The sequence below is a fragment of the Ascaphus truei genome, chromosome 5 (genome assembly GCF_040206685.1).
Source record: "Ascaphus truei isolate aAscTru1 chromosome 5, aAscTru1.hap1, whole genome shotgun sequence".
NCBI lineage: Eukaryota > Metazoa > Chordata > Amphibia > Anura > Ascaphidae > Ascaphus > Ascaphus truei.
Window position 1 is genome coordinate 266,769,296 of NC_134487.1, and position 25,950 is coordinate 266,795,245.

Genomic DNA, 25,950 nt, shown 5'->3' on the forward strand with positions numbered 1-25,950 from the left:
ACTAAGACAAGTTCATCAAGGAACACTTGGATAACTTGTACTATAGCGCTAAATGTTCAATAGGTTTTAAAACATAATTTCTTTTGTGTCTAAAATACATATAATAGTATTTATCAGTGGAGATGGATTTCCATCTCTTTCCAGTATATGAACAAGTGTTCCATTATTTAGGAGGTTGAGTGCATTGCTCTATGGGAATACTTTCAATTTCTATCATTAAACCCGATTACCGCCGGCTCAGACTGTCTCTCAAGCCCAACCCCGGATCTCGACCATAGCAAAGAAGGCAGACCGACCAGGTTTTTAAGTGAGCTCTCCAAGTCTACCCAAGCATAGGACCCTCTCGGGGCGTGCCAGTAAACCACTTGTATCAAAGGAGAAGCTACAGTATATAATATTTTAGTATATTTGGGACTGCCAAACCCCCTCCTTCCTTAGATTCCAACATAATTGACCTGGCAATTATCGGTTGTTTATGTTTCCAAATGAATTGCATAATTCGATTTTGAATTTCTTTTATATTTGTATGTGGTATACAGAAGGGGGAAGGAGGATTGGAATTCTCACTTCAGTTTAAATTAAATGTAAACAAGGTGCATTAGGGATGTGGGAATTTAGCGAGTAAAAATTAAAATCCTTATAATTAGTAATAATCTAAAAAGTTTTATAACTGGTAAATTAAAGTCTATGGCCAATCTGTGATCTATATATAGAGACGTGATTCCCAACCGGGGCACTCCCAGGGGTTCTGCTTGTCCGTCCACACTCACTGCTGCCCTGGCTCTCCCCCCTCCGCTCTCCTCCTCCTCCCTCCTAGGAGCGTGCGTGCAGTCCTCGCTGCCTCCTGCCTGTGAGCTGAGAGGGGAGGGTGATCTGTGGTGTCGGCTTTTTCTATAAACTTTTCATGTGATCTACAGGAGATGGGGGGGGGAGGGGAGAGATGCTGCTTCTTCTACTCAACGTTGCTTGTGTGTGTGTGTGTGTGTGTGTGTGTGTGTGTGTGGCAGACAGTTTGTGTGTTTGTGTGTGTGTGTGTGACAGACAGTGTGTGTGTGTGTGTGACAGTGTGTGTGTGTGTGTGTGTGTGCCAGACTGTGAGTGTGTGAGAGAGGGGGAGAGAAGAGGAGGGGGAGAAGGGGAGAGGAGAGGATGGGGAGAGTTGGGAGAGAGGGGGAGGGGAAGGGAGGGGGAGTGGAGAGAGGAGGGAGAGGAGAGAGAAGGAGGGGGAGAGGAGAGAGAAGGAAGGACAGAAGTAGATGGAGAAAGGAAGAAGAGAGAGAAGGAGGGGAGGTAGAGGAGAGGGAGAGAGGGGAAGGGGAGAGGAGAGAGGACAGAGGAGTGACAGGAGAGAGAAGGAGGGAGAGAGGAGAGAAGGAGGGAGAGAGGAGAGAGGGGGAGAGGAGAGAGGGGATAGAAGAGAGAGAAGGAGGAGAGAGGAGAGATGTAGAGGAGAGAGGTAGAGAGAGAAAGGAAGAGGAGAGAGAAGGAGGGGAGGGAAAGGAGAGAGGGGCAGAGGAGGGAGAGAGGGGAAGGGAAGAGGAGAAAGGACAGAGGAGGGACAGAAGAGAGAAGGAGGGAGAGAGGAAAGGTGAGGAGAGAGGTAGAGAGAGGGGGAGAAAGGAGAAGGAGGGAGAGAGAGGAGAGAGGGGATAGAAGAGAGAGAGGGAGAGGAGAGAGAAGGAGGAGAGATGTAGAAGAGAGAGGTAGAGGGAGAAAGGAAGAGGAGAGAGAAGAAGGGAGAGGGGAGAGGAGAGAGGTAGAGGAAGAAAGGAAGAGGAGAGAGAAGGAGGGAGAGGGGGAGAGGAGAGAGGGGATAGAAGAGAGAGAAGGAGGAGAGAGGAGAGATGTAGAGGAGAGAGGTAGAGAGAGAAAGGAAGAGGAGAGAGGAGGGGAGGGAAAGGAGAGAGGGGCAGAGGAGAGAGGAGGGAGAGAGGGGAAGGGGAGAGGAGAAAGGACAGAGGAGGGACAGGAGAGAGAAGGAGGTAGAGAGGAAAAGTGAGGAGAGAGGTAGAGAGAGGGGGGAGAAAGGAGAAGGAGGGAGAGAGAGGAGAGAGGGGATAGAAGAGAGAGAGGGGAGAGTAGAGAGAAGGAGGAGAGATGTAGAAGAGAGAGGTAGAGGGAGAAAGGAAGAGGAGAGAGAAGAAGGGAGAGGGGGAGAGTAGAGAGGTAGAGATAGAAAGGAAGAGGAGAGAGAAGGAGGGAGAGGGGGAGAGGAGAGAGAATGAGAGATGGGGGATAGGAGAGGGGGAGAGGGAAGGAGGGGGGAGTAGAGAGGTAGAGGAGAGAGGTAGAGGGAGAAAGGAAGAGGAGAGAGATGGAGGAGAGAGAAGGGGGGAGAGGAGAGAAGCGGGAGGAGAGAGGGGGGAGAGAGGGGGTGAAGAGGGAGGAGGACAGAGAAGGAGGGACAGGAGAGAGAAGGAGGGAGAAAGGTAGAGGAGAGAGAAGGGGGAGAGAGATCATTGATCAGTGGGGGATGATGTGAGATGCAGGGGGGTGATGTAAGATGCAGGGGGGATGATGTGAGATGCAGGGGGGGGTGATGTTTAAAACAAAATCATTACAAAATATATACATATTGGTTATTCAAAAGTATGAGTCAATTATTATTTATTATCCCCACTGCATTACACGTCTATTTTGTGATTTACCCCTGTCGAACATGTCAACCAGATAGGGGTCCCCCGAAATTTTACAAAATACTTAAAGGGTTCCTCCAAACAAAAAAGGTTGGGAATCACTGACATAAAGATTAACAAGATGTTAATTAATTACCCTATTTGGTCACCTTGATATAGTGTTATGGTGGTGTATATACATTTTACCACTTAACACATTAAAGTAAAATTCTATGAATTTACTAAAACTCCAGAACTATGAGTTAGAACTAGAGCACTAGTTACCACATATTAGTATTGTGGCCAACAAGATGGACTGGGTAACAGTTAAACTTGCTTTACAGTATAATGCAAAATGCATGCTTAATCAATTAAAATTGTATACTGTCACGACGCTCTATGATTCCCTTATTAGTAGATTTGACTGTAGGTGTTAAAGTATAGCCTTTTGAAGCAATCTGTTGACAGAATCGCAGTAAGGGGTAATGGTTATATGCAGATGCAGTATATTTGACTATAACCTCTTGAGCTCTGACTACAGTAGCATATATAGTCAGCCCATTTACAGATGTGGTCTAAGTGGCTGTGATCTCTTAGACCTACAGTAGGCCCCGTTCACACTGCGCACTTCGGGATGTGCGCGTGCTCATGTGCGCACGTGCGTTCGTCATCGACTCCTGGCGGTCTTGAAACTACCATTGGCTGCAAAGCACGGCGTCCATGCTGCTGCAGTCGCTGGAGTCTTTTGAAAGTGTGATTCCTGGCTGCAGCAGTGTGACGTCAGTTTCAGCAGCCATCAATGTCCAGACGTTTACATTGATTGACTGCTAAAATTGGGGGACTGCGGACTGCACCTGGCCCCGGAATATTCTTTGCAATATCTGTAAGGGAGCAGATTTCTTTCTCCGTACTCATTTAACAGAACTGCAGGCATTAGTGGCAGTGCTTTTATAATAAAACCGACCCTCCCGTCCCCACTGCACACCCCCCGGTCCCAGTCTCCAGTCCCCGTTGTACACACCCCCAGTCCCCGCTGCACTCCCCCCTCCCCGGTCCCCGCTGCTCCCCGCATGTCGGATTATTCCTTCTGCTGGGGATGATCACACATCGCCCAGCAGATGGAGGCGCGCGTGCGCAGCATCGCAAAGTGCGCTGTGTGAATGGGACCTAAGGCGAATATCAATAGTTCGTCCTTTTGTTAACAGACTTATTGCCTATTTCCTTCCCAGATGGTGTGATACGCTTAAATAGACAGCTGTACAATGTGGGGGATTCCTTATGCAAAGCCAGTACCCCTATTGATATTAGGCTATAATAAATAGGAGATCAATAAAAACGATTGGTATTACCAAATTGTACATTCTTATGTAACGGTATTTCTGAACCGGCCTGACCCACCCAATCTCACATTGGCCCCTGTGGTCTAACCGGCCCCCATTACAGTGTGGTAGTGTCTGGTGGTGCACCTGTTGGCAACAGGACTCCTGAGTCTCCCGCATGATGGTGTGTGGGGAGGACCCGTCCAGACAGGCAGCTGAGGTAGTGTGCTGAGTCTCACCTAGTTCCAGTGCAGCGCCTCCACCTCATCAGGGTCCCTGCATCCGCATAGGGATGGTCCTGTTGAGGAACTCCTCCGTGGTGCTCCTCTCTGTACATTCACTCCACACATGTACACGAGAGGGTGTTCGAATAAGAGCATCTTTATTGATTGATGTGGGCTAGCTGCCCCACGCAGTAGAATGTCTAGCCACTCATCTTGAGTCAGTGCTTCCCTTTGAAAGGTGAGCTCTCCTATAATAGGGATTCCTTATCCCAGCCGGGATATCTTTACCCTGTGCCAGGTCCCTGGACACAGTCTCTTGCAGTTACTAAAACATAACCAGTAACTCAGGCTAGGACTAGAACTCCTCCTCCTCTTAGCTGAAATTGTACTAGAACCAGAACTCCTGCCAGAACTAACTTTTAGACACAGTGCTGTGCTTTATCTACACTCTGGAAGCTGACACACCTCTGACATCACTAACCATGGAGTCAGAGCATGTGACCACTCCCATCCATACACAGGGCACCCCACCAGGGTGTGAGGGCAAACCTCCATAATTACTGCTGGCATGCCCACAACTTACCAGGCCTTACTGTCAGCAGGAGAGATGACTGTAGCCATTTTACATGGCCGCTACATTCTCCCCCTGGTGAATCCCATCGGCCTCGCTGGGACCTAAATTTGTTACCCTTTTCCAGGAAGCACTGAAACACAAAACATAATTAGAACATCTTACAAATTTTCATAATACACACAGAAAAAAATGTCTACAGTACATTCCGCCAAGCCCGCCCCGTCCAGCAGCCACAAACCCGCGTAATACATAGTACCTCCTAAAAGTAGTGACTGGGGTCAGGTTTTCTTACCTCCCTACCACCCATATCCAGGACCGTAACATAGTAATGTCTCGGCAGTCCCCTCTCGGGCCTATAGGTCACCTTATGTTTATAGATGTTCCTTCCTATGCCCAATATGCGTATTAAGTGCTCTATGCGCTCCTCAGCCTTCTTCCCTACCACTGCACTTCCTCTTCCCACTAAGTACATTTCAATGGCCTCCCTAAGCCACTTCCCTCTGTTTTCCTCTATTTCGTCCATGAGAGGCTCAGGGACATACGGGTACTCCAACCCGTGGGATGATTTATAACGAGCCGTTATGGCCCGTTCAGCCCTACTTATCCTGGTGAGGTCAGCCCTACCGGCCCTCCCAGGTAACACCCATGATAGGGGCTCATCAGGGTCCACGGGATCTGACAGGATGCTGGGACCCATGGGTTCTATCTCCCTATGCTCGATCTGCAGCCATCGCTCCTGCAACTCTCTACCCCTTTGCTCAGGGGTGAACTCTCCCGCAGCCCACCAGTAATCCACTACATCTTCTCGCCGGATGAGGAACCGAGTACGGTCCATCCATGCGGAGTACCCTTCGAATAGCGGGGCCCACCAACGGTGCTCTCTGAATCTATGTGACTCCCCTGACTCTCTATTATCTTCCAGGGAAAATACCCCCGAGGTCCGTTCAGATCGCGGTACTGACCACCTGTAAGATCCCGGGGCCTTTTTCACTGGTTCGGAAGCTACAGGGGGCAACCACCTGCCTACCGCGGCCACTCTCAACTCTCCCGCCCCTTGAGAAGTGCCTTCCGTAGCGCAACTGCGCTGTCTCCCCCCAGTCCGTTTCACCTCCTCTTCTGAGGGTAAGTCCACCGACTCCAAGCTAGGCGGGGATCCCGGGGAACCGATGACAGGGGCAGGGGTTTTATCTAGGGCATGGGAGGGGACATAAGGGCAAGCGATGGGACCCCACGGGGTTGCGACCCGTTCCCGGCTGTCCATAGACTGGTCCAATGAGGACATCTCACCCTCCTCAGTCCTCGGATCGCCCATCCAACTCCTGGGCCCTTGAGGTGACCGGGGACCTTCACCCGATCGCCGAAGCGTTGCTGCATCTTTCCCGTCTGTTCCGCCGTCGCCACCGGAATTGAGGTCCTCACCGGAACCGGAAACGCCGCCATCTTGGGTGGGACCCCCATGCGGGATCTCTTCCTCGATGACGACATCCGGAAGCTCCGCCGTCGCCTTCACCGGAAGTGATGCCGTCTCTCCACGTGCGCCTCGGGCCTGGCACGGCCTTTCCTCCGCTGCGCTATCTGCCGGGGCAAGGTAAGTGATGGGGCTGCTTCTCTTACTAGTCCGCAGGGGCGTTGGCGTCTCTCTCCCGTCGCCGCCAGGTCTTGGGACGGCGGGACTCCGTCTCTCGGCTCGCCGATCTGCGGGGGACGCCCTGTTTTCCAGACTGCCACTCACCCCACGGGGTGTCGTCCGTCCTGGGTCCCTCTTGGATCCCGATTTCGCCACCGCCAGCTCACGGAGATCCTCGTCGGAGAAATCTCCCTTCCCTGATCTCGTGGTCACCGAGCGTGGCGAAAGTCTTTTCTCTGCGCGGTCGGGGAGTGACCCAACCGCCTCGGTCGCTACTGACCCAGCCGACTTGGTCGACTCCAGTCCCCTTTCTCCGGGACTCGCACGGCTGGTCCACAGTGCGCCAGGGGACTCGGCGGAGCGCTTAGCCGTATCCCCCGGGGGGTCAGCAGGTTGGATAGGTATAAATGTGGGCATGGACCACAAATATAATGTCCCGCAATGTGGGCAACGTGCCGCCGTGTTGACAGTGCCTCCGGGCAGCCCGCATTGTAGGCAGAGCCCGACCACCGTCTCGGTGTTAGCCACCCTGACCACCAGTACCCCGCCGGGTACCGAGTAGGGCTGGGTGGAGACCATAGTTCCCACAGTGGGAGGGCAGGCCATTCTTTTAGTAGGGACCACTTTCAGTATGGGTCTCTCCAGTTCAGTGGTTCCTCGCAACTGACCAGTAGAAGCTTCTGGGCCAGCCACTTCCTGCTTCGGCTCCTCCTTCCGCTGACATAGCTGGAACCCGCCCCCAGGGGTTGCAATTATGGGCGGGTCCCACAGGGGAATATCATGCCCCTTAATTAAGGCCGCACCTTTCTAAGTCCTGGTGGGCGCGGTCTGCGTTTTCGTGCCAATTTCCTCATCAGAGTGGGATTCTTGGGCTGCGGCTAGTTCCCGCCTTCTCCTAGCTGCTGCTTTTCGTGCAAAATATCCCTCCTTTTTGCACGTTACCTCCGCGGCCGGAACTACTTCTTGTAGTGGCGCCGTATGGATATCAGTCCCTGGGCCCAGTGGGTGCATTCCCACAGGTCATAATTGAAAGTCACTCCCCTTGGTGGAAATCAGGGGAGGGTCCCATAGACTAAGCGGTTGACTCAGCACAGGGGCCGAGTGAGTCACTGTCCATGAAAGCGCAGCCGTAGCTTTCGCGCCATGCCCCCCATCAGGGCGGGGCTCTGCTGTTCGCGCCATTCCCGGCCAGCTCTTTGCAAGTTCTGTATCAGCCATTTTCTCTGCGACTGGCCCATGCGGTTTCCCTAGCAAGCGGGAACCGCCATTTTGGTTGGCTTTTAAGCCCAAAAAGTCAGTTTGTTTGCTCTCCTCGCGGGGTTCCCCCCCAATTATCACAATGTCCTCACACTCTTCAAGGGTGGCCCCTCGGTGTCCCAGACAGGACAAAAACGGGGCAGCCACGGCCTTCGCTCCACTCCAGAGCAGATTAGTTAAAGACAGCTCAGCGACAGTTTGCTCTTCAGTGGGGCGCACGCCACGGGTGCCTTCCCCATCAGCCTCTGGTCGCCATTTTGGGCTCTCCGCACCACGCGGATCCTCCATTCTTTGGATTGTCACGCTCTCGTACCAATTATCTTACATGGGGCTCCGCTCTGCGGGGCAGCCACCACACCAGTACAACAAAGATTGCTCAGATGCACCACCACATGTGTACCTGATCTAGGCTGGACTCATGTTGCACTACCTCAGGCTAGGCTCACTCTCTCAGTGTCTGCTGTAACTCCTTCCTCCCAGTCTGTGCTCCCTATGGTAAGTGTCTGGAATGGGCTAGAGTACTCTGGCTCTGCCATGCAGTACTTGGGGCGTCTACCTCTCTTGGTCAGCCTAGCGCAGACCCTCTCCAGGATTCCTGACCACGTTAACAGGCTATCCCTTCTGGCGTCCTACCAACTAGCACTGCCTCAAAGTGACTCGGTCAGCTATAGCCCGGCTCCAAACCCCTCACTCCTTTCAGGCCCCTAGGTCGTCCCTGCGAACTGACAATACCCTGTCAGCCCCTGACCACCCCTAGGTCCGTCCCTACGCAGCACAGAGTGGCAGCAGACTCTCTCCCTGTTTCCCAGTGTGCCTAGCTAGAGCCTGTCCTGATGACAGATCTGATCTCAGCAGCTCGCCTCCAAATGTAACGGTATTTCTGAACCGGCCTGACCCACCCAATCTCACATTGGCCCCTGTGGTCTAACCGGCCCCCATTACAGTGTGGTAGTGTCTGGTGGTGCACCTGTTGGCAACAGGACTCCTGAGTCTCCCGCATGATGGTGTGTGGGGAGGACCCGTCCAGACAGGCAGCTGAGGTAGTGTGCTGAGTCTCACCTAGTTCCAGTGCAGCGCCTCCACCTCATCAGGGTCCCTGCGTCCGCATAGGGATGGTCCTGTTGAGGAACTCCTCCGTGGTGCTCCTCTCTGTACATTCACTCCACACATGTACACGAGAGGGTGTTCGAATAAGAGCATCTTTATTGATTGATGTGGGCTAGCTGCCCCACGCAGTAGAATGTCTAGCCACTCATCCTGAGTCAGTGCTTCCCTTTGAAAGGTGAGCTCTCCTATAATAGGGATTCCTTATCCCAGCCGGGATATCTTTACCCTGTGCCAGGTCCCTGGACACAGTCTCTTGTAGTTACTAAAACATAACCAGTAACTCAGGCTAGGACTAGAACTCCTCCTCCTCTTAGCTGAAATTGTACTAGAACCAGAACTCCTGCCAGAACTAACTTTTAGACACAGTGCTGTGCCTTATCTACACTCTGGAAGCTGACACACCTCTGACATCACTAACCATGGAGTCAGAGCATGTGACCACTCCCATCCATACACAGGGCACCCCACCAGGGTGTGAGGGCAAACCTCCATAATTACTGCTGGCATGCCCACAACTTACCAGGCCTTACTGTCAGCAGGAGAGATGACTGTAGCCATTTTACATGACCGCTACACTTACAAAGGCTAGCTATTCTGTAGCCAGCACATAGAGGTGATCACTACACATGTAATCTAGTTTCAGCAGGTTGCAATTAGTTTTGAATGCTCTTGCTAAACTCTCAAAATAGAGTAGTTGTAGCCACACAATAGGCTAGACTCTTAGGTGGTACCACGCTTGGAGCTCACAGCAAACAGATGGAGATGAGGTGGTTCTCATGAGCAGGCTGATACAAAGCAGCCAAATGTTTTTGCTACACTGTTATAAACATTGGGAGCATAGCAAACAAAAGGCTGTAACTTGATAGACTTAGATCCGTGCCTCTAGGCTAAAAACACGCTATTGTGAGCCTACACATACAGTACTCTATTTTGACAAACTCTGTCAGTTTTGGGAGGTTGCAATATCTAAGATAGTCCTCAATCTGGGTCGGGTCCGGGACTTTAGCATTTGGGGTTGAGTTATCTAGGTCAGGGGAGCGCAAACATTTTTTGCTGCACCCCATCCCCCCCTCCTGCCTGCGCTCCTGCATTCTGCGCCCCCTCTCCTTACCTCCGCATGACCGGCAGCGTCATTTGATGCGTGTAACGTCACTTCGCATGACCCCACGGTGTCAAATGATGCCGCATTGCCATGGACACGAGTGATGCCGGCAGGGTCAAGGCAAGTTTTACATTTGCAGAGGCCTCACGCGATCCCCTGGCATTTAATTTAAATGCATAGGGGAAGAGCGAGGGGCCTCTGCAACAGCCCACCCCCCTCCCCCCGAGAGAAATCCAGCATCCCCCACTTTGCGCACCGCTGATCTAGGTCATAGAGTTCAGTGAAGAATTTAGCAAAGTCCTCTGCTATCTTAGAGGGGTTGTAAGTGTAACGGTGTTCCCCCCCCCCAATCTCATATTGGCCCGTTATGTGAGGAAACTGCCCCATGTTACATGTACTATAGTGTGGTGCACCTGCTGGCTTACAGGACTCCTGAGTCTTCCGCGGTGATATGGGGAAGTACATCAGGACTGGCTCGTGAGGTAATGCTGAGAACTACTCACTTCTGGTACAGCACCTCCATCTCTCCCAGGTCCCCACGACAGCAGGGAGGAGTCTCTGCAAGAGAACCTCTGGGTGCAGCTTCTCCCTGATTGACTCCACTCTCAGGCAAGAAGGTTCTTTCAAATTGGACATCCTTTATTGTCATCTTTACTGGCAGACTGCCCATCATTGCGGCCAGTCTCTAGCCGCACATCATAAAGGTTGCCCACCTCAAGGAAGTCCCTGGACACCACTCCTAGTCAGGGCCCCAGAAGCTGTCCTTGCTCTTCCCTTACTCTCTAATAGAGTAAGGGGAATAGTCTGCCCAACTCTCCCCTAAGGGAGGGCCACAATCCTTGCCAGTGCCCTGGCACTGTGTTGGGTCAGACAGTCCATTCACGTGGGATGAGACACTCACACACATTTCAACACACTACATTCAGGAAGTGATGCATACTATATAGCTCCAGTAGGCACCACCCGTGTCACTGTAATTGGACACAGAGCATGATGTCACTTCCTTCACTACACAATACACATCACAGGGGATGAGGGCAAATCTCATGATTACTCCTGGCAAACCTGCCCTTTTAACAGGGATTATTGCACAGGAGGAGAGAGGCATGTAATCCCAAATTTACACAGGGCTACATAAGTCACTTCTCCTTTTATTCTAATAGCGGGGACCAAAGTTCTCGACTTGATCCCTCTAAGTTTATTTGCCAGTAAACCGTCCGTCATGTCTCCCTTGTCATAATACGTCTGTTTAGTCCGCTTAAGGGCCTTCTCCATGTCCTCTAATTGCAACCTCTTAAGTTCCCCTCTTGACTAGCTCAGAATTTTATAAATTTTCCATGACGGGTTTTTTTTATGTGAGCGTTCTAACTTTGGGCAAAGGACATGATGAACCTCGCTCTAACTCCAGATGAACGTTCTGTGTGCTGCCGGGGAAGTATACTGGAATAGATACTATGATAGATGGATCGTGTCAAAGAGGCACAGTCCACACAGAGAATCCCTTTATGAGGCGCACAACAGACCAACATTTTATAATATAATTATTCTCCATAGGTCTTACGAGGATTGTGAACTAACTATTAAAATGATCTTTATTAATATTTATATAGTGAAATTAATAAAATCTTCAGTAACATCTACAAATATAGTAGGTATTAATCTAAATGTAGTGAGTTTAGTAGACCACATCAAAAAGCAGTAATGTGTACCATATACGGTTCAAATGTGTAAGCATCTCCTGTAAAAAACTGGGGTTTAGAGACATAAATGCGTAATGTTCTTATTTCCTCACATCTAAAATATCATGTTTCTAATGCCCCCAATAAAGGAATGTGTACCAAGATATGGAGACATATCTGTATTAAGGTCTCTGAACCAATGTCAATATTTGAAATAGTAATATCTCACATTTATATACTACATCTGAGGCTATTGTACCTAAGATTTCTTACTTGCCATTAAACGTTTATTTTTATGGCTATTGTTCCTTTATTACGGTATATCAAGTAACTTGGCTTAATGCTATAAAGAAATATATTACTTGACAACGTGAGTTATACGTATCTAGACCAAATATCTACAATCCCTAGAAAACTGTCGTGTGCGTTGTTAGGGTATGTAATACTGCAAAAAAATGGCTTAAGGAATCTAAATCCAGAAATAAAGGTATATAGGTATAATACTGCCTCAAATGTGTATATATGGACAGTAGTTCCTGCACACTCCATCAACCTGTATATAACATTGATGTAATTACTTGTTAGTCCTATAATCTCATAAAAGATGTTTAGTAATAAATCTTTATTATCTCCCATGTAGAATAAGGTTAGCTATATCACAAACACCAGACTAACAGATTCCACAAGGTCTTAAGATACACAAGGCTTAGTCCATAGACACTTCGCCTGTGCGGAGGTGCGCTGAGGCTAAGGGAAAGTGGTGCTTTCCCTGGCCTTAGAGCGCGCGCCGTCTGTGGGCGTGTCTGGTGGCGAGCCAGTGACGTCACGGAGCTGGTTCGCCCTCATTGGGCGAACCGCTCACGTGACCGGCCCTGCGCTCCGGCGAGCTCTGAAACGTAACATTTGCTAAGACACACGCTTCCGCAAGCGTGCGGAAGCGTGCGCGAGCCCCTGCTAAAGCCGCTCTCATTGCGGCTGCAGGGGCTCAGTTCCGAGCAGCAGCGAGCCTCAGCACGGGTCAGTACTGCCTTAGTATATATCATACAGCAAAAAGAATAGTGTTCCCACACTTTGGTATAATGCCAATTAAATCGTATATACAGTAGTGCAGGCATATTGTTATGAGAATAAGTGCTCCAGTATCCAGTATTCTAGCTATGAGTGGGCCACTGGTATTTTGCCAACTAATTGTGTAGCAAGACCCTTGTACATTAAACAGCACTTCATAGAGTAAATTCTGATCCCTTACTGGATGGCTAGGCACACATCATAATGACTCTTATAGCATGTATGGTGATATTTGCAATAACATGCAGGAACTCCAAAGAGCTACTCCCGCAGTTTGTAATGTGGTCAGTGAATAGTATACAGTATAGGCACGCCGTGGTGAGTGTAGATACTCGAGTGCCTATTATGATATCTCAAAACCAGTCACAATTAATAATATTTTCTAGCACGTTGCATGATAGGACCCATGTATACAGGTATGTCATTTGTAAATTAGGAGTGTGCTTTGGTGCCTGCATTGGCGGTTAGACGCGAGCCTAATTTACTCTTGCAGCGTCATAGTGACATCCGCATGAACGAACAGGCACTCCAGAGAACTGCTGTACATATCTAACGATGCGGTCAGGTAAGTTTACTAAATCTCACAACCAAAAGACTGAACTTTAAAGTTTAAAATCTGTCGGCTAACTCGACGTACGTTTCGTCGCTAACAAAGCGGCGACTTCTTCCGCCAAATTTTGGTCTGTTGTGCGCCTCATAAAGAGATTCTCTGTGTGGACCGTGTGGACCGTGCCTCTTTGACACGATCCATCTATCATAGCGTTCTATCTTTACAATTTTTTCCGTTACACTTTTTTGTATTTTTATTCTCTTTCTGTGTGATGCAATATAGACGAGCTGTCCTCTGATCGTGGCCTTATGTGCCTCCCATAGTATTGCTGTTGATTCTACAGACCCATTATTAATATGAAATTTTTAAGTGAGTCTACAATTTGTGCACTAATCTCTGGGTAATTCAATAATGAATCATTCATCCTCCAATGGAATGATTGAGTCCTGGCAAATGGGGGATCAAACAAAATCGCCACTGGGGCGTGGTCTGACCAACTGATAGGCCCTATATCTGACTGAACCAATACTTCAAAAATATTTGGGGATAAAAATATACAGTATTGTCAATTCTGTAATACGAATCGTGTGGGGGAGAATAAAAAGAGTAATCCCTCTGTCCTTTACTGTATGTGAGCTACGCCAGGCATCCAGAAAACCAAATTCTTTAAGTAGCAGTCTAAATTTTTTAGCCACACTATATGTCATTGCAGAGTGCGATTGCTCTGAGTGGGTGGACTTGTCCATATCTGGATCCGGTACATAATAAAGTCGCCTCCCAGGATCAGCAGCTGATCTCGGCTATCTCCCATAGATTCCAGTGTTTCCCTTAGAAAATCAATTCGTCCCTCGCTGGGCGCATAAATATTCAGTAACGTAATCTGTTGGCCTGAGAGAAGCCCATGCACCACGAGGGATCTCCCTCCATGGCCTAACATCCAGTGCCTGAAATGGAATATCCTGTTTTATCAGACTCGCCACCCCCTTTCTTTGCTAGTAAAAGACGAGTTGAATGCTATAGGGTATGTCCCGCTGAAGGTATTTGGGGGCTCCTGGTATTCAAAGTGGGTCTCTTGTAGAAAGACCATATCTGCTTTCAGATTCTTGAAATCATTTAGGGCCAGTCTATGCTTACTATTACTGTTAAGACCTTTAACATTCAGGAATACTAACTTCAATGGCGCTTGACTAATCATTTCCAATGTCATGTCTCTCTCTCTCATGCGAAAGTTGTGAACAAAAAACTTTAATCGTTGTGGTGGACAGGTAGGGACAAAAAAAAAAAAGGAGGGAGCTTTTCCCTTCCGGAAACTTCGGGAAAAACAAAAAAAAAATGAAAATTAAACTGTAAAGTAAAAAGTGTAACCAGCCACTCATCACAGTTTTGCGGCCAGACTCTACGTGGCCTGGCCTGGCGGGCATATGGCCCTACTGAGGGCGACCTGACATCAGGCATGCAGGGCTCCCACCCACCCAGCTTCTTTCTACTCTCACACCCCTGACTGCACCCACGCCGTAGCTTGCTTAGTGTATATATTTAAAGAAAAACGGAAAAGAAACCACAGGGGGCTATGCACTAAACTTTGAAGAGCGCAAAGTGGCTTTAAAGGCCGATACAGCCTGCTGCGAGATTCACTAAGCAGTGATAGCAGTGCTTTATCCACCTTAAAGGGCATTTTTCCAGCACGTCAGATCAGGCAAAAAACAGCAAAACGCTCCGTTTTTTTGCCAGTCAGCGGGATTCTCTAAGCGGCGATAAATCATGAAGTAATAGAAAATATTAACACTTAGCAAATTATGCATTTTTAAACATTATGTGAGAAGTAACTTTTTTTACATAATTTCTAAAGGTTTTATATTACAACAAGGGAACGGTTCTTCATCTAGATTACTTCTCCCCAATCATGAGGTGATCAGAAAGGCACAAGAAGGAGAGCGGGTGAGAGAAGGCAGAGGTAAGAGCAGTAAGCTCACCCTTAAATTTAGGGTACCATTTTTATAAAAGCTCCTTGGATAACCTGAGGTATCAGCCACCTTGAATACCCTATTAAATATACCACTGTTTATAGTTCAGTTTGGTCCTTTGAATGGGCAATGTTTTGCAGGTCCCTTGTTCTACTTTGAACCTGTTCTACTTTGAACACTGACACCTAGCCACACACACACCCTGGCAAACAAATTGCAGACATTTTAAAATGTACATTCTTTGAAAGTTTGAGAAAAGGGGCCAATTTTACTAGGTTCCCAAACACAAGTGAAAAGTTCACCGATCTCTACTATCTGGCCACACCTGCAGGACAAGACCCTGTGGCAGCTTGAGGGAGGGTTGAATAAACCACTGCCCACTGAAGCTTGGCCCCATTGAGTTATAGAGTGGAGGATCGGGGGATGGCAGGACACAGGATCGAGCATAAAAGAGAGCAATTCCACACAGAGACAGGTGCACAGTCAGGTGTCGGTTGCTGTTTCCCTTCCTCAGGCATCTGGTCCACAGATGCAGGACAAGACCCTGAGGCTTTTCGATGGATAATTGAATTAATCATTGCACATTTACTGAATGCCCTGGAAAAGGGGGAAATTACCGGGCTTTTTTTTGTTTTATTCTTATTAAAAAATTGTGTAGCCTGCATTATAAGGAAATCACAAAATTCAAAAAAATTGAATGGAACACATCAGGGGGTATTTTGAATTCTATTGTGGAGTGCACAGAGCTTCCCCAGCAAGCGTGCATCCATGCTGACGTCACGCGGGCGCCCCCTGGCTTCCCTCCTTTGAAGGTGATGTCACATTTCTCAAAAAAAATAGGGAACCCACACATGGTACATCCATCAATCGGATTGGTGGATGTACCATTTGTCAGCCTTATATACATAAAGTACTGTACTAGTTACAATTATTTTATTTTCTTGAACCTATTGGAAAAGTAATTTTTTTAAATTTCTCAGGAGAAATGACTTTGGGAGTAGAAAGTATAGCATTGAGTACCCAATGGTTCGTGTCACCCTCCAATCTTGCTCTATAAGTGTGGAAGTGCCTGCATTGCGCTTGTGCAACATTTACTGACCAAGTGTAGGATATACATATAGTTATAAACATATCAGTCATATTAAAAATATACAGTATTGATCATTAAAAATATAATTTTTAAAAGTTATTATGTCATTAAATACATAAGAATATTAGTTTTATTATTAAAAGATGGGACAACATTTTTTCAAAGGCAGTAAGGAGTTTTGGAGAAGGGCGTTTGATAGGAGAGAAGAGGGAGTTTTAGAGTAGGTAGCACAGAGAAAGGAGTTTAGTTGGCTGGTGCAGGGGATTTTGAAAGAGGGAGGGTGGAGCGTAGTAGGAGGGAGGAGGGAGTTTCGGAGCAGGGAGCAGATAGGAGGGAGTTTAGGTGGATGAAGGTGGCAGTTTAGGACGATGCATGAGGAGGTTTAGGAGGAGGGAGGATGGAGGTTTACACAATATCCAAGGATGTCCTAAAATGGACATCATACGTCAGGTAATAACAACTCAAATAAAAAGTAGATTACACCGTTGATAATTGACAAAGAAGAACATTAAAATAAGCTAATAAGGAAATTGTTTCCTCATATACATTCCCATAAGTCTCCAGAAAACAGAGCATATGACTTCTAGGATGCACCATAACTCGTGTGGAAGGTACATGTTTGTTAAGAGTCTCTCTTCCTGCTGTAGGTCCTCTCCTGTTCTGTTGTACTGAAACAGGGTCTACAAAACAAAGAAACAAACAAAATATTATTCTCTAGCTTTGATGGGTTCTCCAAAGAAGAAGGTTCTCCAAAGAAGAAAGTAATGAGGAGGGAGTGAGAGAAATGGTGGAGAGGGAGACACAGCCATACAGAGAAAGAGGACATATTTAAAGGAGGAAGAAAGATCGGGGAACAGAAAGGCTGTAATGAATAATACACACAGAAAAATATATTACAATAAAAGAACTTGGAAACAACCCATGGACGGATTTGTAGAATCCAATCCGCGAATTCAGCAATCCATTGGCGGATTCTTAACAATCGGTTGCGGAATCCACAGTGTATTGGTAATAATAATTGTTTTAAATCCTCAAAATGTGAATCTGCCTTTTATTAAATTGATCAGCTGAAAACCACGGGACAAAGGAACCGGCCGATCCGCTGCAGATCCAAAATCACAAAAAACAATAACCCATTTCTAGAGCCAGTGAGCATCTCTATTCAATATACGTACACTGCTCAAACATCTCTGCTCTGACTGCTCGATGGACCCACATTTCTATATCCCAGATGTACAATGTTTTACGTTATGGCAGATTGTCATACAGTAGTAGTTACAGTAATTTCTAGTACACTCTCTCCCCGACACAATATATTCTAGTGAACACCCCAAACACAGTGACCTAAACACTAAAGGCGTGCTTCCTGTTTGATGGGAAGTCGCCTCCTGCAGTACTGGCAGGTCCTGTCCTGTGATGTCATGGGAGGGGTACATGTATACAAACAGAAACAGAAAACCTAGTTGCAGAGCACTTAATCACTAATTGATTTGTGAATTAATCTAAAAGTATCTTTACTGTCATCAACAAATATAAAATAATGGGTGTTAAAATAAAACAGCACTGACAGTGACAGTGTCATGAAAGGGGACCTACAAGAGAAATAACACCATTCATTGTAGGATATAGCCTGAATTAACACTAACACTAATGTAAGGATATAAATCATGAAGTAATAGAAAATATTAACACTTAGCAAATTATGCATTTTTAAACATTATATGAGAAGTAACTTTTTTTTACATAATTTCTAAAGGTTTTATATTACAACAAGGGAACGGTTCTTCATCTAGATTACTTCTCCCCAATCATGAGGTGATCAGAAAAGCACAAGAAGGAGAGCGGGTGAGAGAAGGCAGAGGTAAGAGCAGTAAACTCACCCTTAAATTTAGGGTACCATTTTTACAAAAGCTCCTTGGATAACCTGAGGTATCAGCCACCTTGAATACCCTATTAAATATTCCACTGTTTTAATAATTATAAGCTTTTTAAAGTTCCAAAAACAGTAACAAATGGTGGTAGGGAGTTTGCACACAGTAATATATGAATAGAAAGATGCATGTAACAATGGTACTACCTCTAGTGATGTTGAGGGACTTCCTGGAGTAAATTCCTATGATGTTAATGAAAAAGGCACTAACCAAATGTGATGATTCATTGTGCCATTAAAGTTAACAAATGCAGAAACTGGTGTCAGAAGTAAGGTTTCCCTACAGAGTGAGGAGCATGTGCTCTGTGCTACAGAGGCCTGGCAAAGACTTCGCAGTATCCAATGTTTATAAGCAGAAGAGCTGAGTAAGCAGTTTTCCTCGGGACAAGAATTACTTGGAACATGTGCTGACTAATTCTCTATTCATAACTTGCTGTGATGCTGATATGAAGTGATGCTGTTCTGTGTATCTGTCTCCGAAGATGATCCACCTAGTTTTAGACGATTCGACTGTGGGAATATCAGATTTGTGAATTGACATTTGAGCGGCTCAAATTTGACCTGGAATTTTTGAAACTTTGAGGAGAAAGCCTGTTGAAAAGTATGTGGTGGAATTTCTACAGGATTTGAGGTTTTGTTTAAACAAGCCAGCTCAAGCAAAGAGTCGATGACTTTGAATAGTTGCCATTAATTATTACTGGAATTTTTAATCTGTGAGGCTAAATAATGTGTTTTTGGCTTCTATTACAGCTTTAAAAAATGTTTTCCTTCTGGGATTCCCTTAAAACCAAGTTAGAACTAACCGATTCCCCTTCCCTTATGCAACCACTATTCTCTGACCCCTCCCTTCCTTTTTACACAGGAAACCCACACTCCCATACCTGGATTCATAAAGGACTCACAAGAGTCAAGGATATCCTTACCCAAGGGAAAGTCCCCCCATTCGCTTCGCTACAAACAAACCATGATATCCCCTCCTCCGAACTCTTCAGATTTCTCCAGGTTAGGCACTATATCCAATCAATTTACAAGCCAAGTCAACCCCATGCTTTAACTTTGTATGAGGACTGGTGTCTACACCAGTGTCTACACCAGTCCCACACAAAGGGCATTATCTCCAGAATATATCACAGTTAATCCTCTATCAAGAACAACCAAACCCCCGATAACTATATGGTATCCTGTTAAAAGGATCTTAACGTCTGTATAGATCTCGATATCTGGACAGACATCTGGGAAGCTGCTTCCAAAAATTCATCATGCGCTGTAATTAAGGAGAATATTTACATGTTAATATTCAGATGGTAAATGACACCTGCCAGGTTGCACTCTTTTATCCCAGGCGTCTCCCCTCTGTGCTGGAGTGGTTGTGATGAAGTGGGGAATATACTGCACATATTCTGGTCATGCCCCAAAATCCAACAAACATGGACGGAAGTGTTCACCTTAATACACAAGATACTAGAAATCTCTGTCCGACACGATCCAGTAAATATATTACTAGGAAAACCAATGGCTAATATCTCCAAAAAAAAAAGCTAGAGTAATATCCCAAATTTTAAACGCTACACGGTGTACAATTGCCGAAAATTGGAAACAACCGGGTTGCCTTTATGTTATTTTTGGAGCACTAATATTAAGAGCTGCAGGAGCTGCAATATTGAATGCCAATGTAAGAGAGGAAGTATTGCAAACAGAGGGAGTAATTTAAGACTTTCTAAAAATATTTTGAAAAAATACAAAAGGTCCAAATAGTTTTTTACTCTGCCTAACAATTTTGTGGGTGAAAGAGGTTTTGGTTTAGGGGTAATATCTGGAAAGTGCAGGATAAATTCAATGAAGATGTGATCCGACCAATAAAAGCTATGGACTTCCTTCAGAGAAGAGGATATACCGGAGGTCAATACTTGGTCAAGAGTGTTAACGGTAAGGTGGGACGGACACAGGAGTCGCGAATCAAACTATCTGTCCTTAAGTGCTTCTAGAAAGGTTTTGACCAGTGGAGAGTCGATTTTCTCTAACCAGAGATTGAAATTTCCTGCAATAAGAATGTTGTAATTGCCTAAGGATATCAATGTTAACGAATCCAGAAATTCTTGAATGAATGCCTCGTTATTCCCTTGAGGGTGGTATTCCACAAAAATGATGGCTGATGTTTTAGCATTGATAATCCATTTTGTGCAGAATTAAAGGTTAGTGGCTTTAAAAGAAGAGCCTTTGGCTCAGAAATGGCCATTCAGATGAGATGTTGGTAAGAGCAACTTCTCCTATATTGTCAATAGCTCTAGGCTATTTCAGGACTGAGTATCTTGAGGAATGTCCTCTTTGAGGGTACAAAAGATACAGATATCTATCTTATACTCGGATAGGACTTTGCGAATTTCCATTTTGTGCTTGGGTACTGACCAGGCCTCCAGTAAAGCACGGGAAATTTCACCAGGGCTGTTCAACACGATAGGGGGACAAAAAGCAGAAATAGTATCAAGAGAAGATGGTGATCCAGGACAGGGGTGCACAATATTTTCCCCCTACGCCCCCCTGTCTGCTCTCCTCTCCTGCTTGCGCTCCCCCATGCTCAGCTCCAGCCTCAAATGACGCGCGGGGTCATGTGATGTCACGTTGCTATGGCTCTCTTTTTCCCTGCACAGAAATTGGGTAGGGGAGAAGGTAGATATTCTGTTTTAGTGATAGTGGGCTGCTTGTCAGTCTCTTGGGAAGTTTTTGTTAATGTTTTTTTTTTGCTGTGTTGGTGTTGTGATTTTTGTGTCTGGGTTTTCTCTCTCATCGGTTGAGACTTTCCTTCTATGTTTTTTTCCGAGTTCCCTCAGTTCATCTCTGATCTGTTTGTTGTCCTGCTGCAGGGTTCGTATAGTAGTTTTTAGATCCTACATATTTGCCATGTACAGCTCAACCCCGTTATAGAGCGATCCGCTACAATGCAGATTCGCTTATAACGCAGTCTGAGCGTGGCTCCTGAACATCTACCTTTCTTCCCCCAGCCGGCACCACCATGCAAGCTGCTGTTTTTTTTTTTTTTTTAAACATATCAATGCAATGCTTTAAAACACACACACACACACACACACACACACACACACACACACACACACACACACACACACACACACACACACACACACACACACACACACACACACACACCTTGTTAAATAATTGAGTATTTATCTGCTAACAGAGGTCCTTGAAAACAATCAGTAGGTTTCTCAGACTTAAAGTAGGAAAGTTCTGGACATCCAACTCACTCACAGCCCATGAGACAGCAGCCCGAATAGACAGGATGAGTGGGAGAATAAAAACGTATTTGCATGACGTAACTGCAATGAGAAATGGAGGCTTCACCTCTGACTGGCAATACATGCACCCTGAGCAGAGCCTGCAAGATTTGCATTGCAAATTACCCTGTGGACAAGATTTAAGGTTGTTGGGTTACACTGTTGCAACATGCAAAGGAAATCACAACCTAGGAATTGGAAGCTGCACCATTAGGACCAAGGGGCAAAGCTAAATCCATCTCATTTCCCATGAAATACCAGTCATAATGCTACCTGTATACATGTCCATTAACCCCTTCAGGGCAAAGAAAGGTATTGCTGTGTAATGCGTTACATGCTCCTTTTACTCTGTTGTAACTTGTAACTATTGCTAGCTAAGACTGCTTTAAACATGGATATACAGTACAAGAGTCACACGGAAAAATTATATTCCACTAGTAACATACTGTAGTAAATATTGCTTCAGTCAAGTGTAAATGAAGCAGAGGTTTTTATGGACATTTTGGAAACAAGATACTCCCATAGTCTCTTATCATCCAGAGATTGAATGTATGCGTGTGAATTCAGAGGCCTCAGTGGATATCTACTGCTTCACCCTGCAGAAAGGTTACATTCAAATGCTCTGCAAGCTCAGATGTTCCATGAGAGGACACAGTTACAATCTCAGTGCTCTCTGCAAATTCAGTCCCGCAGTCTGAAGTGCTCAAACACAATGTTATTTTCTGCAAGAGACGACAGAAGAACTTCATTTTGTAATAGCTGCAACACTTAGAGAGTCTGGGGTTTAATGAGGAACACACACCTCCTACCTCTCTTGATTCTGGGATGATTGCTGCGGCCCTGGTGGCCATTCCCCCCCCCCCCCGCGATCCCCGTTATAACGTGGTGGCAATATGTGGACCCGAAGCACCATGTTATAACGGGGTTCAGCTGTATTTATTTTTTATTTGACTAATTTCTTCCCTTAGCTGGTCAGTGCTCACCTCAAGGTTATTTTCTTAACGAGGCCTCTTTGAATTGTGTGAAGTCCCTCTCCAGCTAGGATAGACTATCTGTGATAGTGCTGTGGGGTGGGTATGATGAGCTGGGACAACGTGGGATATCTTTTGTGGCTGTGTCTCAGGTTGGGACAGGTCTTTTGTTGTGTATTGCTTTGCTGTCTGTCTCACTGTTTTTCTTATTTGGGGGGAGCTGCTCTTTTTCTTCAGCTTTGGCTTAGACTTTAAGTGCCTGGAAGATACACTCAAATTCCTGCAGGCTGCTCTCATTGACTTGGATCATGATGGTGCCATTGTTATAAACATTTGCAGTAAGCATATTGCTGTCTAACTCTTCCTCATCATGGATTCTTAACTGTCTTCCCAAACAAATTCCTCTCATTGTGAAGTGTGTGTAGTGTTTGCTGTGTGCTAGGCTGCAGGGGATTTAGCAAAGACAAGTTAGTTTGTTTTTACTTTTACAAAAAGAAACTGTCATGAGAGGCAGGGAAAAAGGCACCACAGGTGTGCACTCAACACTCTTAGTTGACAAATGTGGCAGAAATGCACTGGCAATGTTCCCCAACCTAGGAGGTGGATCTATAAATGATGTCTTTGATAATCCAATTGTTTCTGAAGATTAGTGAGCTGATACATATGTACAGTAATTTTGAATGGTTTTAATTAAAAATCTCTTTAATAAATATATCTTTAAAACAATGCGGTAATCAGCTTTGTGTAACAATGCATATGTATAAAATGAATATGTATAAAAATCTACTGATTAGGCACTCCGTGTAGTATTCTCCGTGGCAACCACTCTGTAATATAACAACATGCACCTGTATAATTGTTTGCAAATCTCTAGCATTTATATGTAGCAATAACCATGTTTACAAATAGTTAACGAGTTTGGTCAATATCACTGGATTATCAAAGACATAGCATATGCTTGTTCTATCCAATGTAAGGTTAGGACAGAATTAGACATCCATGTATCAAAATAAGAGACAGTAAACAAACAACCACTGTATCAGCAAAAAATGAGAGCAGTGGTACTTCATAATAAAAACATAGTATCTCTTTCGATCCAATAGTTATGGACAGAGTATCTATATGTTTGCCTCACTTAAATAGACTATTGTTTGGCACATTGCATAGTTAAGTTACACCACAATTCAGAGTACCTCAGTGTGCGGACCCGTTACTATCAGCCGTCCCTAAGGCCTTGATTATACCAGATGACACTGAGCGGCAGCGCGACCCGGTGACATCCCCCTGCGCTGCCGCCGAGCGGCATTTCGATTATACAGGGGGAAAAGGAGAGAAAAGGAGAAGCGGAGACAGGGAGGCGTGGCCGTGAGAGGTTCGCCCTCATTGACTGAACCGCTCACGTGACGCAGCCGTCGCAAGCCAGATACAATTTTCCAAATCGCTTCAGGAGTCAGCTGCCCTGCAGCTCCAGGCTGCATGCTGGTATGTTCACTTTAATTTTTTTTTGGATCTTGTTTTTTGGCCGTTCACTTCAGGTAGGTGAGGGTAGGAGATGGCAGTTGAGAAAATGGGTAAAAAAAAATCTGTGATAAGGCTGATCTTACCCTGGTCCCACAGTGGTGTGGTGTAACAGCTAGAAATCACGGTGAACACAATTCCTGTGGTAGTCTCGCTCCCTGCTGTTAACAGGCGATCGGGTTGCCAGTCTTGATGTTAGAGTGTGACGTCAGAATAGGCGCCTCCCTTACCCCTTTGTTTTTACATTTTCTCCTATGTACCAGCAAATTCAGCAAACAGATTTTCTGGATGTTCTCTTGTTTTATTTTCCTTGAATTGTTTCTTGGCCTTTTGGCTCTTTTGTTCCTGAGAGTATCTGATTTCTGCGGTGTTAGACCCCCCAGGGACGGGTGTTATCAACATTGTCTGCTGTGTTTTTGATTGTTTAAAGATACATTTTCCATTGTTTTGTGTATTGTTCATTGTATTTTCCAGCGTTTCTGGTACTGTAGGTGCAGTCGATTGGTAAATTCTTACTGTTTGCTCTTCTGTCTGTTTCTGTTGGTATTTCAGGGTCTGTTCTGGTTACCTCCTTATGACCCTTTTTTATTCTTTAGTAACGTTTGTTTCTTGCCAAATTCTTTGCTTGTCTTTTCTTGTTCAGTTGTTCAGTTAGGGTGTGCTAAAACATAGCATCCTTTAGTGAATAAGAGCTAGGAACTCCCTGTATTGTCCCCTCAGGACACGATGTCATGCTGATGTTCCGTTTAGGGGGTCGGCATTCTGTCACTGTAACTCTACTTTCTAAATGCTGTGATTCTTTGTACTCTTCCTATCCTCCAGTACCTGGGAACTCTCTCCCCCTGCATCTCACTATGCCCTCCCTATTGCCTTTTCTGGTTACTGTTTCCTCACTCCTTTGTGGATGTCTCTGTTCTCTCCAACTTCCCCACTCCCCACTGCGCCATTATTTATACAACTCTCTCCCAACAACTTCTTTACCCCTCAATAAAAAACACCCACACAAATCTATTCAAACCCTTTATCTACTCCTTCCTGCTGCTGGGGATCTCCCTGAAGCCAGACATACACACTTGCTCCCATTCATGCCTCACTGCCATATCCTCCCATGCAAATGGTGTCAACCTTTTCATTTAATACTGACTAACCTTAAAAATCGCCCCACAAATCAAGCATCCCAATAGCCTGCACTCATGGCTATTGTCCCACACCCAGTCACTCCTACCACCCATTGTGGCCAAGCACAGCCATCTACAGCACTTATTCCCTCACCTGTTGTCTCTGTAAGTTCCCCTCAAACCTTAGATTGTAAGCTCTTCGTGGCAGGGATTTCCTTTCCTATTGTCTGATTTTGCTGCACTTATTGTATAATTATAATTCCCTGTACTGTATTCTTTGTGAAGCGCTGATTACACTTTTGGCACTATATAAATAAAGACATACAATACATTACTGTTCTGAGGGACTGGTCTTCCCTCAGCCCCAAGTCTCCTTTCGGTGACACTGCATGAAAACATGAAAGCTAAAGACTGTATTTTCCCTTCTTGTCATTTAATTTCTGTATTTCTTTCCTACTGTAATTTTCTAAAGTCCTTTTTTCTTTGTGTCAATCCAAATAATACAGTACTGTAGTTCAAATACTTTACTGGCCTATACCACCTTTGCTGTGGGTCTGTTCTAGGTATGCACTACCCTCTTAAAGAAAATATATTTTGCTGACTTTACCTTTGTCTAAACCCCTGGTTCTTCTAGAATTCCTTCTTTTATTGAAAATTATTTCCTCCGAGAACCTAACGTACAGTATACCCTTAAACCTTTTGCATGTCTCCACCACATCTCCCACTTCCTCGTTTCATGTACCAAACTCTTGGGAATATGTTTCAAATTGACTTAATAACTTTTATCTGACCATAAAAGCATGAATTTCATGGATCTTCCCTCTGCGTCAAAGAATCAAAGTGCTATTAATCTTTTCTCCTAAACTTCAGGGGGCGGTTATAGAAGCAGTTTTAGCCTACGGTCCCAGTCTTACCTGCAGCACGTGCACCTGGTGGCGCGTGCA